Consider the following 13,517-nt stretch of genomic DNA (forward strand, 5'->3'; position numbering starts at 1 on the left):
CATTATTTCTGGAGGTATCTGTGGTGGTGGTCGTGGGGGGTGTTCCAGGAGAGATGAGCATCTGGATGGAGAGAGAGAGTCAAGATCTGCCCTCAGACATGTGGGTGGACATTGCACCATCTGCTGAGGGCCTGAATAGGACAAGAGGGAGGATGAAGGGCAAATGTGCGCTCTCTGCTTGAGCTGGGACAGCCATCCTGCCCTTGGACAAAATCAGCACTCCTAGTTCTCCAGCCTTCAAACTCAGATTGAGACTGACACCATCATTGTCCCTGGTTCTCAGGCCTTTGGACTCACGCTGGAATTACACCACTGGCCTTCCTGGGCCTCCAGCTTATAGACCACAGATTATGGACTTCGCAGCCTCCACAGACACGGGAGCCAATCCCTGCTAATACATCCTTTTGTTTTCTCGCCCCACCCCTCCCTTCAGTCTCTATCCTGTTGGTTGTGCCCTGACTAATACAATGCTTAAGAAGACTAACCATTTCACAGTTTCATATAAGGGAATCTCAGAGACTGTGCTGTCCGGTGTATTTTTAAAATTCACTTTCACATAAAAAACCATGCATATGGTAAAAATCTAAAAGGCACAGATAGCTACACAGTGAAAAGCCAGTATCCTTCTTACCTATCCTCTGGCCCAAGGGTCCCCAAACCCCAGGCTGTGGACCGGTACTGATCCATGGCCTGCTAGGAACTGGGCGCACAGCAGGTGGAGAGTGGCTGGTGAGCCGGCAGGACTGCCTGAGCTCCGCCTCCTGTCAGATCAGAGTTGGGGGACAGGAGGCGCATACGATTGTCATAGGAGCTCGAACCCTACTGTGAACTGCACATGCACATGTGAGGGATCTAGGATACCTGTTTGTTAAGAGAATCTAATACCTGATGATCTGAGGTGGAGCAGTTTCATCGCAAATCCATCCCCACCCCCAGCCCCATCCACCAAAACCCTTCCCACCCCCAAACCCCGTGCGTGGAAAAATTGCCTTCCATGAAACTGGTTCCTGATGCCAAAAAGGTTGGGGACCGCTGCTGTGGCTCATCAATTTCCTTCCCCAAAAGAAGCAACAGTTTTTGGAAATTTGAATATGTGGTTAACATTTAGAAGTCAGATTTCATATAAAAATCTAGATTTCCAGCTTTGGTTGAAGTAACTGGAAGATCTAACAACACCAGACCCGTGATCCCGCGTGGCAACAATTAGCTGGAGTTGACATGCAGCTCCCCTGTAGAAGGGCCATGTGCTCTCCAGGGCCTCAGTGTCCCCACTGAGTCCACAATACAGAAGCTGGGGGCAGTGCCAGGGACAGCACACCACACCAGCACTATCAGCCTGTCCACATCATCATTTATGGTACCTGTCGGGCTGGTGCAAGTAGACACATTGGCAATCGTCTTCTATATTCTGGTTCATGTTGTAGTGCATAAAGAGAAAAGTTAACTGCAGAATATCTGAAGTGGGCTGGGCATTAGGGTTGCCACACAGTGCCCATAGAAGTCTTTCAACAAACACAGCACATCTCTGTACTTCTCCCTAGTACTTGATGCCTTCCACAGTAGTAATCCTCCCTTATCTGCAGTTTCGCTTTCAGTAATTTCAGTTGCTCAAGGTCAACCAAAAATATTAAATGAAAAATTCTAGAAATAAACAATTCCTAAATTTTAAATTGCATACTGTTCTGAGTAGCATGATGAAGCCTCTCACCATTCTGCTCTGTCCCACCCAGAATGTGAACATCCCTTTGTTCAACTGGTGTACATGGTGCGGGCTACCCAACTGTAAGCCACTTGCTAGCCATCATGGTTATCAAATGAACTGTAGTGGTATCCCAGTGCTTGAGCCCAAGTTACCCTTATTTTACTTACCAGTGGCCTCAAGGTACAAGAGAAGTGATGCTGGCAATTTAGATATGCCAACGAGAAGCTGTAAAGTGCTTCCTTTCAGTGAAAAGGTGGAAGTTCTCATCTTAACAAGGAAAGAAAAATATCATATGCTAAAGTTGCTAAGATCCATGGTAAGAGCAAATCTTCTAGCCATGAAATTGTGAAAGAAACATTGGCTAGTTTTGCTGGGTCATCTGAAACAGCAAAGTTATGGCCACAGTATATGATAAGTGCTTCATTAAGATGGAAAGAGCAATTAAATTTGTGGGTGCAAGACCTGAGCAGAAATGTGTTCTAATTGACAGCAGTCAGGTTCAGTACTAGTGGAGGCCTTAAGCATCCCCTGGGGGTCTCAGAATGTGTCTCCTACCGGTAAGGGGACTATGCTATTGTGTTTGTTTACCATCTGCCTGCCTCCACTAAAATGTAAGCTCCCCATGGCTAGGAGCTCCATTTTGCTCACTTTTGAGTCCCAATTACCGACACTGTTTATACCACATGGAAGGCCCTTGATAAATATGCTCAAATGAATGAATGCCAGGTACTCATATGAATACAAGACAGGGTCACTGTCTCAAAGCTACTGTTGGTCTAGAGGGCAGAAACAAGTCTGCTGGGCATGATTGCCACAATGAATGACACAGGAAACAGAGATTAGTTTGATGCTCAGAATACTGCAAAGAAGACAGCAGTCCCATAGGAAATGTGAAGACAGACACAATGGTGACAAGGACATTGTGCCACACTGACCTTGCAGCTCCCTCTGTCACCTGTGGGTGACCGAGCTGTCTCAGGCTGTATCATGGACAGCTGAGGCTTCAGTGTTTGTTGCTTTCGTGCCTCAAGGGCCATGTGCAAGGTACTGACCAATCAAGTAGCACATCAGGGCTCATCTCGAATTTCCTCTCTACCCCACCCCCCACCCCATAGAGCAAGAATACGTCATTACAGGAGAGCAATATACCAGCCTCCACCCACAGTCAGCAAGACTCCTGGCACCAAAATGGGCAACGGGAAAGTGGCCGAGGGACAAATCCCAACAACCTGAGAGATGCCCTGTGGTCACCCCCGCCTTGGCCTCTCACTTACACTTCGCCCAGCACTCACTCATTGTTTCACTTATTCCGTAGTTCCTGAGCAAACTTTTTTTTTGAGACAGAATCTTGCTCTGTCGCCAGGCTAGAATGCAGTGGCACAAGCTTGGCTCACTGCAACCTCCGCCTCCCAGGTTCAAGTGGTTCTCCTGCCTCAGCCTCCCGAGTAGCATGCCCAGCTTATTTTTGTAGTTTTAATAGAGATGGGGTTTCACCATGTTGGCTAGGATGGTCTCAATCTCTTGACCTTGTGATCTGCCCACTTAGGCCTCCTAAAGTGCTGGGATTACAGGTGTGAGCCATCACACCTGCTTCCTGAGCAAATTTCTATGTGTCAGACACTGTTCCAGGTTCTGGGTATGTGGCAATAAGATAAAATAGACAAAATGCCTGCTCTTAGAAAGTTTGCACTCTAATGGGTGTGTAGGGGACAGAAAATCAACCAAATAATTAAATTGTATATTAGATGAAGATAAGTGCTATGAGAATAAAGTTGGAAAGAGGAGGGAGGGGTTCTAGAGTTGGGGAGGGGTGTGCAGTGTATGGATATAGATATATGGCTATGTAGATATTTAAATATTGATTTAAATTTAAACTTGTAAATTTTAATATGAATTGATAAATTATAATTGCATATATTTATGGGGACAAAGTGATATTATGATAGACGTACATAATGTGGAGTGATGAAATAAGGCTAATTAACATATCAATTGAGTACCTATCATTTTCATGGTGAAAACATTTGAAATATTTACTCTCTTAGCAATTGTGAAATATACACCATTATTAACTATAGTCACTCTGCTGTGCAGTGGATCTCAGAAACCTTATTCCTTCTAACAGAAACTTCATACCCTTTGACCAGCATCTCCCTATTGACTCCAAACCCCCAAGTGTGTGTGTGTGTTTTGTTTTGTTTTGTTTTGTTTTTGAGACAGAGTCTCACTCTGTCACCCAGACTGGAGTGCAGTGGCTCAGTCTTGGCTCACTGAAACCTCTGTCTCCTGGGTTCAAGCAATTCTCCTGCCTCAGCCTCCTGAGTAGCTGGAACTACAGGTGCGTGCCACCATGCTCAGCTAATTTTTTGTATTTTTCATTGAGACAGGGTTTCACCGTGTTATCCAGGATGGTCTTGATCTCCTGACCTTGTGATATGCCCACCTCGGCCTCCCAAATTGTTGTGATTACAGGCATGAGCCACCACACCCAGCCTTGTGTGTGGTTTTTAAAAGGATGATGAGGGAGATCTCCTGAGGAGATGCCATTTAAGTAGGAACCTGAAAGACGGCCCAGCAGCAAGCCATGTGGTATCTACAGGAAGACTGCTCTAAGCAAAGAGAATAGCAAAGTCTTGAGTTGCGAGGGTACCCAGTATTTTAAGGGACATCGTGGTTGGGGTATAATGAGTGGGGGACATTAGGAAGATGTTGGGAGACAATTCTCCATAGTTTCTGTTTGTGCATGCCTGGTGAGAATTCTTCTACATCATCTTTTCAAATATGTTTGTATAGCAAATAGCCTTGGAAGATACTGTCTCTTCTAGGACAAAAAGCGGATTTATTTGTTGTCAATACGATAGAGATAATGTGTCCTTTCAGGGTAAAAGTTGGGCAGGTTGTTTGCAGCTCGTCATGAAACTTGGGGTTTCCTAGGCTCAGGGTTCATGGGGTGCAATGCACAGAGTCCACTTGGATTGGCCTCCTTGCTGTGCCCCTGGGACTTGGGGGGCAAGGGGAAACTATAAACTTGACACTCATGATGCTAGTTGTGCTGTGAGTGATAGAGTTATTTGTCTCTGCCTCTGGAGTCTCGTATCTTCTGCTGGTGGCCATGAAACTGTGGTAAACTAACTTGTTAGTTATAAGTTAACTTACAACTAACAGATCCTTCTAACTTATAACTCAGGTCCGTCACAATTCTTGACAAAGGATGAGATCAGAGACAAAGAATGCATGAACGAACAAAGGGATGAGTGAATTGGGATTCAGAGAGCATTCTTCCTTAAACACAGAACATCTGCAATGAACAGGTCTCAGGCCAGGTGTACACACACAGCTCCATAGAAGTGTTCTATGGGCATGGCAGAAAGAAGCAAATGGGGCCACCTGTTCACAGCTGCTGCTCCCTGTCATTAGTGTGAGATAAAGTGGGGGTGATTTCCTGGCTAGAGAAGATTGAAGTAAGAGAACATAGAAGAGGGTCTGAGGAAGCCTGGCTCAGGGTCAGTGTTTCTGTCGTGAAGAATCCAGATCTAATAGTCCTCTGTCCCCTCGTCCCCCTGTTCCCCCGTCCCCCCATCACGTGCTCCTGGGACAAGCTGTTTAGACAGAAGAACCCACCACACAGGCCTCCCTATACCACACCTGCAGGACTAGCCTGGGCAGAAAACACGCAGGGCTTCCTAGGGCCACACTCAGCCCTGCCTCCTGTCCTCCACCCACTCCTGTGGCACAGAGAGAGGGAACCTGCAGAGCAGGTCTCCTGCTTCTGTCGCCTCCCCTCTTTTCCCACCAGAGCTGCCTCATGCCCTCAGGGTTTCAGGGGCAGCTCAGCTTGCCAGACAGCACAGCTGTGGGCCTTTTCTCAGATCAGAGCATGTGGTGAGCTCGCTCGCAGTGAGGGAGTAAGGGAGAGGACAGAGCTCTGGGTCCTGAGGGGTCCTGATGGGTCCCCCTCAATCCTTAGCCCTTGCTCCCACGAGGTCCACTTTTCAGATTCCTGAGGGGCCGGGAGGTGAGGATCCTGCTGTCTGGCCTGGCCCCTGTGGACAGGGACAGGCTGGTTTCCTCAGCTGTGTCTGCTTCTGGCTGGAAGGAAACACCTGGGTATAAGAGCCAGTGGGGTGGGGCTGGGTGAGCATTGTTCCCAGGGTGTGGAAGCCTGGTGGGATCTGATGGGGCCTGAATACAAGGGACCCCAGCAGCCCCCAGCATCTGCAGCCACCATGTCAGTGGAGGCGCTCTCATGGAGACAGTGAAGGAGCCAGCAGCAGGTTCTAGTGAGAGGCAGCGGGGCACGGTGGCCAGACAGATGGCATTCCAATCCTCTCTGTCCATAGGGCAACCTGGGCTGCTGCTTAAAACCTCTGTGTCTCTTAAAGGGGACCTGACAACAGTGCCTACCTCATAGGCTTGTCATGAGTCTAAATGAGATGATATTTGAAAACCACTCAGAGCTAAATGAATAAATGGAACAGGTCCATGCCTGCGAGGGCTCTGCACACTCCCTGGTAGCAGCCACACACCGCCTCTAGCTATACTTTCCCTTACACCTGACTTTTGCACCTGCTTTCCTGCCTCTGGGGGTTTGCACATTTTACTCCCTACCACTGGGGTGCCTCTTGTCTCCTCTCTGCACACCAGGTCCTCTCTTGAGCCTCAGCCAGGTGCCACCTTCCATGGGACCCTCCTTGAGCCCACACCTGGCAGTCTCTCTCTCCCATCCTGTGTGTGCCTCACACTGCCCAGCTCACTGAGGACCCTGGCACGTGTTACTTTCTGGGTCGGTCACTTGCAGCTGTGTCCGGACCCTCATGGCAGGCAGCAGTCAGCTCCTTCAGGACAGAGACCAGGCCTCAGTCAGACTCTGGCACATAGAAGATCCCCGATTTGTGCATAGGGAGAAAATCGGCTAGACCGGCATGACTCACCAAATTCCCCAGGACAGATGATGTCCCAGAAAGGGCACAGACTGGGACCCAGACATTTCCTATTGAGTCCTGCTCCTTGCTAACCCACTCTGCAAGCTTTAGCAAGTTGCTTCATCTCCTTAAGCCTCAGTCTTCTCTCCTATAAAATGGCACTAAAACCCTTATCCAGACAACCTCTAAATGCCGGTGAGAATCAAATGGGAAAATGGGTGTAGTCCGCAGCACAGGGCATGAATAATTAGTCCTATTATTAACGGCATGTACAGGATTCCAGAAGAAAGGAGAGCCCTTCTCCCAGGGTCCCATGTCCTTTCATCCTGTGAAAATGGGCTGAAACGATCTGAACTTGGCAGAGTTACCCGGCAGTGTCTGAGGTAACCCTTCTCAGAAAGGCCGTCCCTGGCAGCCCTGAACTTGAGTAAATAAGAGCCAGGGGTGTTTTGGCCCCTTCAGGGGTTCCCGTTCCAGCTCCCTCCTTTCCACCCTTCTGTCTGCTCTGCTAAGATCTGCCTCCCTGGGGAGCTCCATTCGAGCTGGCACCTACCTTGGTTTGTTGGCAGCTCCTGGTCTACCCGAGTCCTTCAGCCAACTCCCTGCGGTCCTGTGCGAGGTCCCCAGTCCCAGAGAACCAGATATCTTGGGGGAGCCTCCACGGGTGTCTGCAGTCTTGACTGCACTCTTCAGATCTGCAGAGAAAACCTCGGAGTCTCACAGCTCTGTCCCCTCCTCTTCCTTCCCCTTCCTTGTGGCCCTCAGAGCTCCTCCCAGAATGCATCCTGCTGTGAGACTGCTTTCTAAAGAAGCGTCTGTGGTCACCTACAGTCACTGGAGGTCCTTTATTCTAATCGTATGTGACCAGTTTTAGGGGTCTCACCTGCCAAGAGACCCCCTCTGGTGTTGACTGGGGAAGGACTGATGCAGAGAGCCCTGAATCTCTTTCTCGAGCTTCAGACTCACCAACCATCCCCTACCCCTGGACATGGCCAGCCAGATGTCCCTCAAGCACCTCCATCTCCACAGGTACAAACCAAGCTCATCATTCCCCCATCTAAGCCCACTTCTCTGTTTCTCACCTCAGAATCAGCAGCCTCGGTATCATCCTAACACCTCCCTCTCCCTCGCCTGTTACACCTCAGCTGCACCAAGCCCTGTCAATATCTTGTGAATTCTCTACTTTCTTCCATCCCTGTGGCTGCCACTTCTTCATCTGACTACCATGGTCTTCTTCTTGAAACACTACAATAGCCGGAGGTCTCCCTCTAATCCTGCCTTCACCCCACAGCCAAAGATCTCTTTCTAAGAGTGAAGCACAAATCTGTTCATGTTATACTCCGGCTGTAACCTTCAATGGCTCCATATTACTTTAAAGAGAATGGCCAAACTCCTTAGTGTGACTTGCCAGACCCTTCTTGATCTGGTCACTCCCTAATCTCCCAACATAATGCTTTATCCCCTCACTCCAGCCCCTCCCAGAAGTACTGAGGTCTCTTAAGGATCCAGGCTGTGGGAATCTCTTCCCAACCCTTCTCCTGGCTCACCCCTTGTCACTCATTTTTTATCTGAGAAGAACAAGAAACAAGGCTAAGAGGCAGGAGGAAAGCAGAGTGCCAGGGAGGCTGGCAGAAGACAGAGTGCCAAGGAGGAGGCGATGGGCAACGATGTCAATGACTGTAGTGAGGACACAGATGAAGAGAATGAAAAAGCATCTGCTGTCCTTAGCAATTAGGAGAGAGCAGTGCTGGACAGGGACAGTAGAGCTGCTGGGGGAAGTGGATCAACTACATTGTAACACGTTTGCTACTTCGTCATTTATTCTTTCTTTTCTATTCTTTTCTTTTTCTTTTTCTTTTCACATTTCGAAGCCGAACCCTATTTGGGAGAGTCTCTGACACATTTCTAGAGCCTTGAAAAACTCACAGCTTCTATGCTGTCACCCTGTTGGGGCTGATGGGTAAATGGCTCTAGAAAGCGACAGATTGCTGACAGCATGGTTTAAACGCTGGATACCGCTATGCCTGAAATTCTGGTGCTGAATCTACCCTTGAACTGTTCATTGTATATGATCCAATCCATTCTATTCCTTTTTTGGATTAAGCCTCTTGGAGTTTGGTTTCTGTCACTTAGCTCAGACCGTAGAGCTTTGGGGCTGTGAAGTCACTGGTCTTTTTCTGTAGGGGCTTGACTAGGTTCTATGCTGACCCCTCATTTTGTAGAGGAAGCAATTTCGAAGAAAGTCCAGAAATGTAAATTATTTACTCCATGGCTGTGCCTTCCTCCCATAGCTGCTGCTGTTCATGTGACTGAAGTCACATTCTATCTTGCATCGAGCATTCTCAGGTCACATGTCTGCCTTGTTCCGCCTCCCTCCTTCAATAAGTTCTGAAAGAGCAGGGGCTAGGGTGTTGTTCATTATTCCATCCATCACAGGGTGAGAGGGTGTCAAGAGAATGTTTGGTTTATTTATAAAGCAAATGGGTGACTGAATGAAGGAAATGAACAAGCCCAGGACAGGATAAAAGACCAAGAACTCAAGAACCCCTGCAGGTTCCAGACTCAGCAGCAGCCAGCCAGTGTGGCCACCCTGGGCAGCCCCTCTCCTTATCAGCTTTGGCTTAACTGAATCGGAAATCACAAGCCGATATCACTGCTTGTGGCTGCTTTGCTCTCTTATCATCAGCTGCTGTCTCTTCAACTGCATTGGCTGTGGTAGCCACGGAGAGGGCAGCTTGGTGACCATAGAGAGCCCCACAGTTGTCCCTTGCAAAGAGGAGCTAGGGTGCTTTCATTTTTGAGTGCACACAGCTACTAAAGAGAGCAGCAGGAGGAGGTGACAGTAGGAAGGACCAAGTTCCCCCAGGGCTCCCAGTGCACTGCCCCTGCCATTCCCAAGGCAAGGCAGCACTGCCCCGTTGGCCAACCCCAGTCAAGTCTTTCCTCTCCAGACCATGTTCTTACGATCTGTTTAATCTGGGTTTTCTAGGCTATGCTCTTACCAGCTTTCTCATTTATACCAGTCTCCCAAAAGCAGCCCCTCTCCCCTTGCCAAAAAGGCCAATGAACTGTTGGCATCAGAACTGTGAAAATTAGGGTTCCCCGCCTTCATTGTACTAGTTCCCAGATGACCTGATCAGCTAATGGAGGCAAAGCCACCCCAGAGTGATCAGTGCCCAAGATACAGAAGAAAAAGGTCCATTATCTATTGCCACTCCTCCTTCTCCCTCCGCCACCCTCCTCTGCCAAGTGAGGGTCCCCACTCCTGGTGGCCCTTCTGGGCACAACTGCAGTGGCCTCTCCTCAGGTTCTTCTGTCTCAGCCAGTGTGTTTGTAAGTCTGTCCATATAACTCACCTTGGGGTTACACAGTTCCTTATCTTCTTTGCAGACTAACCATTGCTTTGGTTCCATCCTCATCCGTTTTCCAAACCACTACAAAGCAACTGAGAGCTTTCAACAAAAATTAAATCTTCTTGCAACTGTGGACAAAGCTGTGGATGAGAAGGGCTGGGTACCAGCACTGGGGAGCTCTGTAGGACCACAGAGTTGGAGTCAGGCAAGAATTACTTGCTTTGGACAGGAGACCTCCCAGGGTTGCTTGTGCCTTTGCCTGCAGTGCCGCCCACTGTGGGAGCGGCTCTGGGATTATTCAGCATTGAAGGTAGCAGAATTCATCATCTTAGTTTTCTAAGGAACCCACATACACAAAATACTAATAAGCAATGTCAATTTTACTAAAGATTACCTAGAAGGATGAAGGGAGTATACATCATACATTTCTTAGGAAACTATTCGAAAGTCCTCTGTGGATAGGTCTGTCATCCAGAGTCCCTCCTCCATGCCATGCCATTGGACCGGGCAGCCTGGAATAGGGTGGGGTTTGTGCTTTTTCCTTTCTCTCTTCTCCCCACTAGCATTGGTTCTTCCCTCCCAGAGTTTTTTCACAGACATATTCAAATTGTCTTCTCAGTGCGTTCAGAGCACTTCAATTCCATTCTAATTCTTAACTCTCCATTTTTCTACCCCAGCTCATGACCACTACCCACACAAATAGCTCTCTGGTTGGCAGGACCCATTTTTAGAAAACTGTGAGAAGTAATAAGCCAGAAAAGAACTGTTAGGAAAACACATTCTGCTTCGGTTAGACAGTCATCTCATGAGTCAGGTATGGTTATACAGACAGGTAAAGTTTAAAGGCTCACAGCCCTGGTGGTAGTGGGACTTGAACCATGGACCTCCCCACCCCGGTCCCAGGACTTCCCACCCAACCCCAGGAAGACCTGTAGGCTACGCCAGCCTGATTCCTGAATCACTTAACCTCAGTCCAGGAAGGCTAAGGCAGTGGCAGAGGCAGGACCCACCTGCGGGCACCTCTGCCTCTGGTACAGTCCCTCTAGCTCTCACCCACAGTGCAGGGGCAGGCAGGGCAGCATCATGATCTAAGCCAGTGTTCACTAAGGGTGGTCCCTAGATCGACAGCATCAGCATTGCCCTGGCAATCTGTTATCAACTAGTACTGTCTGCTGTGCTGTGGAAAGAGAGGAACAGGACACACCCTGGGAATTTTCTATCCTTTACTTCCAGCCGTGTTATTTGGCAGGGTTTGTGCAGAATCAGGACTAATTGGGGTGACAGGAGAAGCAGATTTATGCTTTATATCCAACCAGTCACCCCCTCAGCCATTTTTCTTATTTTTGGTGGTGGTTGGGGGGGGGGAGTTTCGATTTTAAATGCCATCAATGTTCTTTTTTGGTTAAGCTGTAATGTTTAAAAAACTTGTCATGTAGGCCAGGCACGGTGGCTCACGCCTGTAATCCCAACACTTTGGGAAGCCGAGGCGGGTGGATCAGCTGAGGTCAGGAGTTCAACACCAGCCTGGCCAATGTGGTGAAATTCTGTGTCTACTAAAAATACAAAAATTAGCCAGTGTGGTGGTCGGCATCTGTAATCCCAGCTACTCGGGAGGCTGAGGCAGGAGAAACGCTTGAACCCAGGAGGCAGAGGTTGCAGTGAGCCGAGATTGTGCCAGTGCCTCCAGCCCGGGTGACAGAGTGAGACTCTGTCTCAAACAAACAAACAACAACAAAACTAGTCACTCATAAATATATTTCCATTATAAAAACACTCAAACATTGTAGGACCACAGAGTAAAAACAGAGTCTCTCTCCTCCCCCTCCCCAATTTCTTTATCTTCCCACCCAGTGATAACCATGATCAATAGCTTAGGATGGTTTACAGACATGAGTGCCGTACAAATTGTTCTTCAACTTGCTTTGTTTACTTGAAGATCATTATATATCAGTATATATATATAGAATGATCAACCGCATTCTTTTCTTGAATTCAAACATACATTTTTGTTTGGACTAGTCACACATTTACAGGGTCCGAAAGGGGAAGGACACAGATAATCAGTCACTCCATCTTCCGAAAGCCACCCTTCAGGTGGTGAAGAAACCTTGTGAACTCCTCCTTCTCTTTTGCAGGTGCAACTGTCCCCTGTCCCAGACTCCTTGGTACTGGCAGCTCTGGGGTGGGATGAGGAGGCAGAGACCTTGGGGTTGCCATGAAGGGTGGGGCCTGGGCTCTTCTCATTTCCCCTGTTCTCCTGGCTGCCTTGAGAGGGAAACCAAGTGGACCCCATCCCCCTTCCTCCCCCACAGCCCCTAATACCACAGGTTCCTCCTTGGACAGGCTTTTGCTGGAGGAGTTGAGCTGGAGAGGTGTTAGGAGTCACTTGATCTGCATAATATGCATATCACCCTCTCCATTTTCTTCTCCCAAATGAACTCACACCAGGAAGGGGAACAAATCAAGATGGCTGGGGTCAACCAGATCAGTGGGAAAACTCAAAGACCCGTACCTCTTACTATTTATGCAAATTGCCTGCCCTCCACACATATGTGTAGGAACACACACACACACACACACACACACACACACACACACAGACACAGCCCCAGAAGTGAGCCAAGCCACCTGGCTGGGCCCTCATCCTGGTATGCGCCTCTCACTTTGTGTGACCCTGCGCAGGACTCTCCCTGTCTCTGGGCCTCAGTTTCCTTCTCTGTTACCTGAGGGGCTGGAGATTGGGTTTGCAAAGCCCTCCTCAGCTTTCTCAACCCCAAAACAATTCTGTTCTGGCCTCAGAGACTTTAGGCTACAGTTTTGCTCAGAGAAGGCCTCTGGTCCCTGGTGGCAAGGGCCCCTTCCTTCGGTGTGTGGGAGTGGGGGCTGCTCTGCTCCCTCCCTTCTTTTCCCCCTAGGTCTCGGGGGACCACCTTCAGTCCACTCTGGAGCCAGGAGCGACATTCTCCATTCACCAAGGGCTTCCTTCCTGACTGCCCTCCCCTCAGCAGTGGTCAGCACAGACTAGCCTGGAGCCCAGCCAACCCAGTCTGGCCCCAGCTTCACTCTCCTCCTCTATCCCCCTGCCAACTTTCCACTCCTGCCACCCCCACCATTCCTGAGGGAGTGCGAACACAGCTTCTATTTTGAAACTGTCAGAGCTTCTCCAGTGTTCCATTAGAAATGAAACCATCCTTCTCAGATATCTGTGTGATCCTTTTCTGGGCCTCAGTTTACCCACTACCAACACGAGAGGTTCAAGAGAGCAGCAGAGCTAGTGGATAAGTGCAGGGACTCTGGAGCCCACCTGTCTGTGCTTAAATCCTGGATATCCTCCCTCTTTTTTTGAGACGAAGTCTCACTCTGTCACCCAGGCTGGAGTGCCTCAGCCTCCCGAGTAGCTGGGACTGCAGGTGCATGCCACCACGCCTGGCTAATTTTTTCATATTTTTAGTAGAGACGGGGTTTCACCATGTTGGCCAGGATGGTCTCCATCTCCTGACCTCGTGATCCACCTGCCTCGGCCTCCCAAAGTGCTAGAAT

General features: G+C 48.9%; 1 protein-coding gene and 1 long non-coding RNA gene across 4 annotated transcripts in view; one reads left to right on the top strand and one right to left on the bottom strand.

Moving 5' to 3' along the window:
* Nucleotides 1-7,350, bottom strand: part of PIK3R6 (phosphoinositide-3-kinase regulatory subunit 6) — a 63,388-nt gene extending 56,038 nt beyond the window's left edge. For both annotated transcript variants that reach the window (XM_039476333.2, XM_074388167.1), the window contains exon 1: nt 7,178-7,350. The gene's annotated coding sequence lies outside the window, so the exon portion shown is untranslated. The remainder of the gene's footprint in view (nt 1-7,177) is intronic.
* The window catches only part of LOC141581796 (uncharacterized), a 154,699-nt gene that overhangs the window by 117,195 nt on the left and 23,987 nt on the right, over nt 1-13,517 (top strand). The gene's annotated exons all lie outside the window — the stretch shown is intronic.

This window comes from Saimiri boliviensis, chromosome 17, assembly GCF_048565385.1.
Source record: "Saimiri boliviensis isolate mSaiBol1 chromosome 17, mSaiBol1.pri, whole genome shotgun sequence".
NCBI lineage: Eukaryota > Metazoa > Chordata > Mammalia > Primates > Cebidae > Saimiri > Saimiri boliviensis.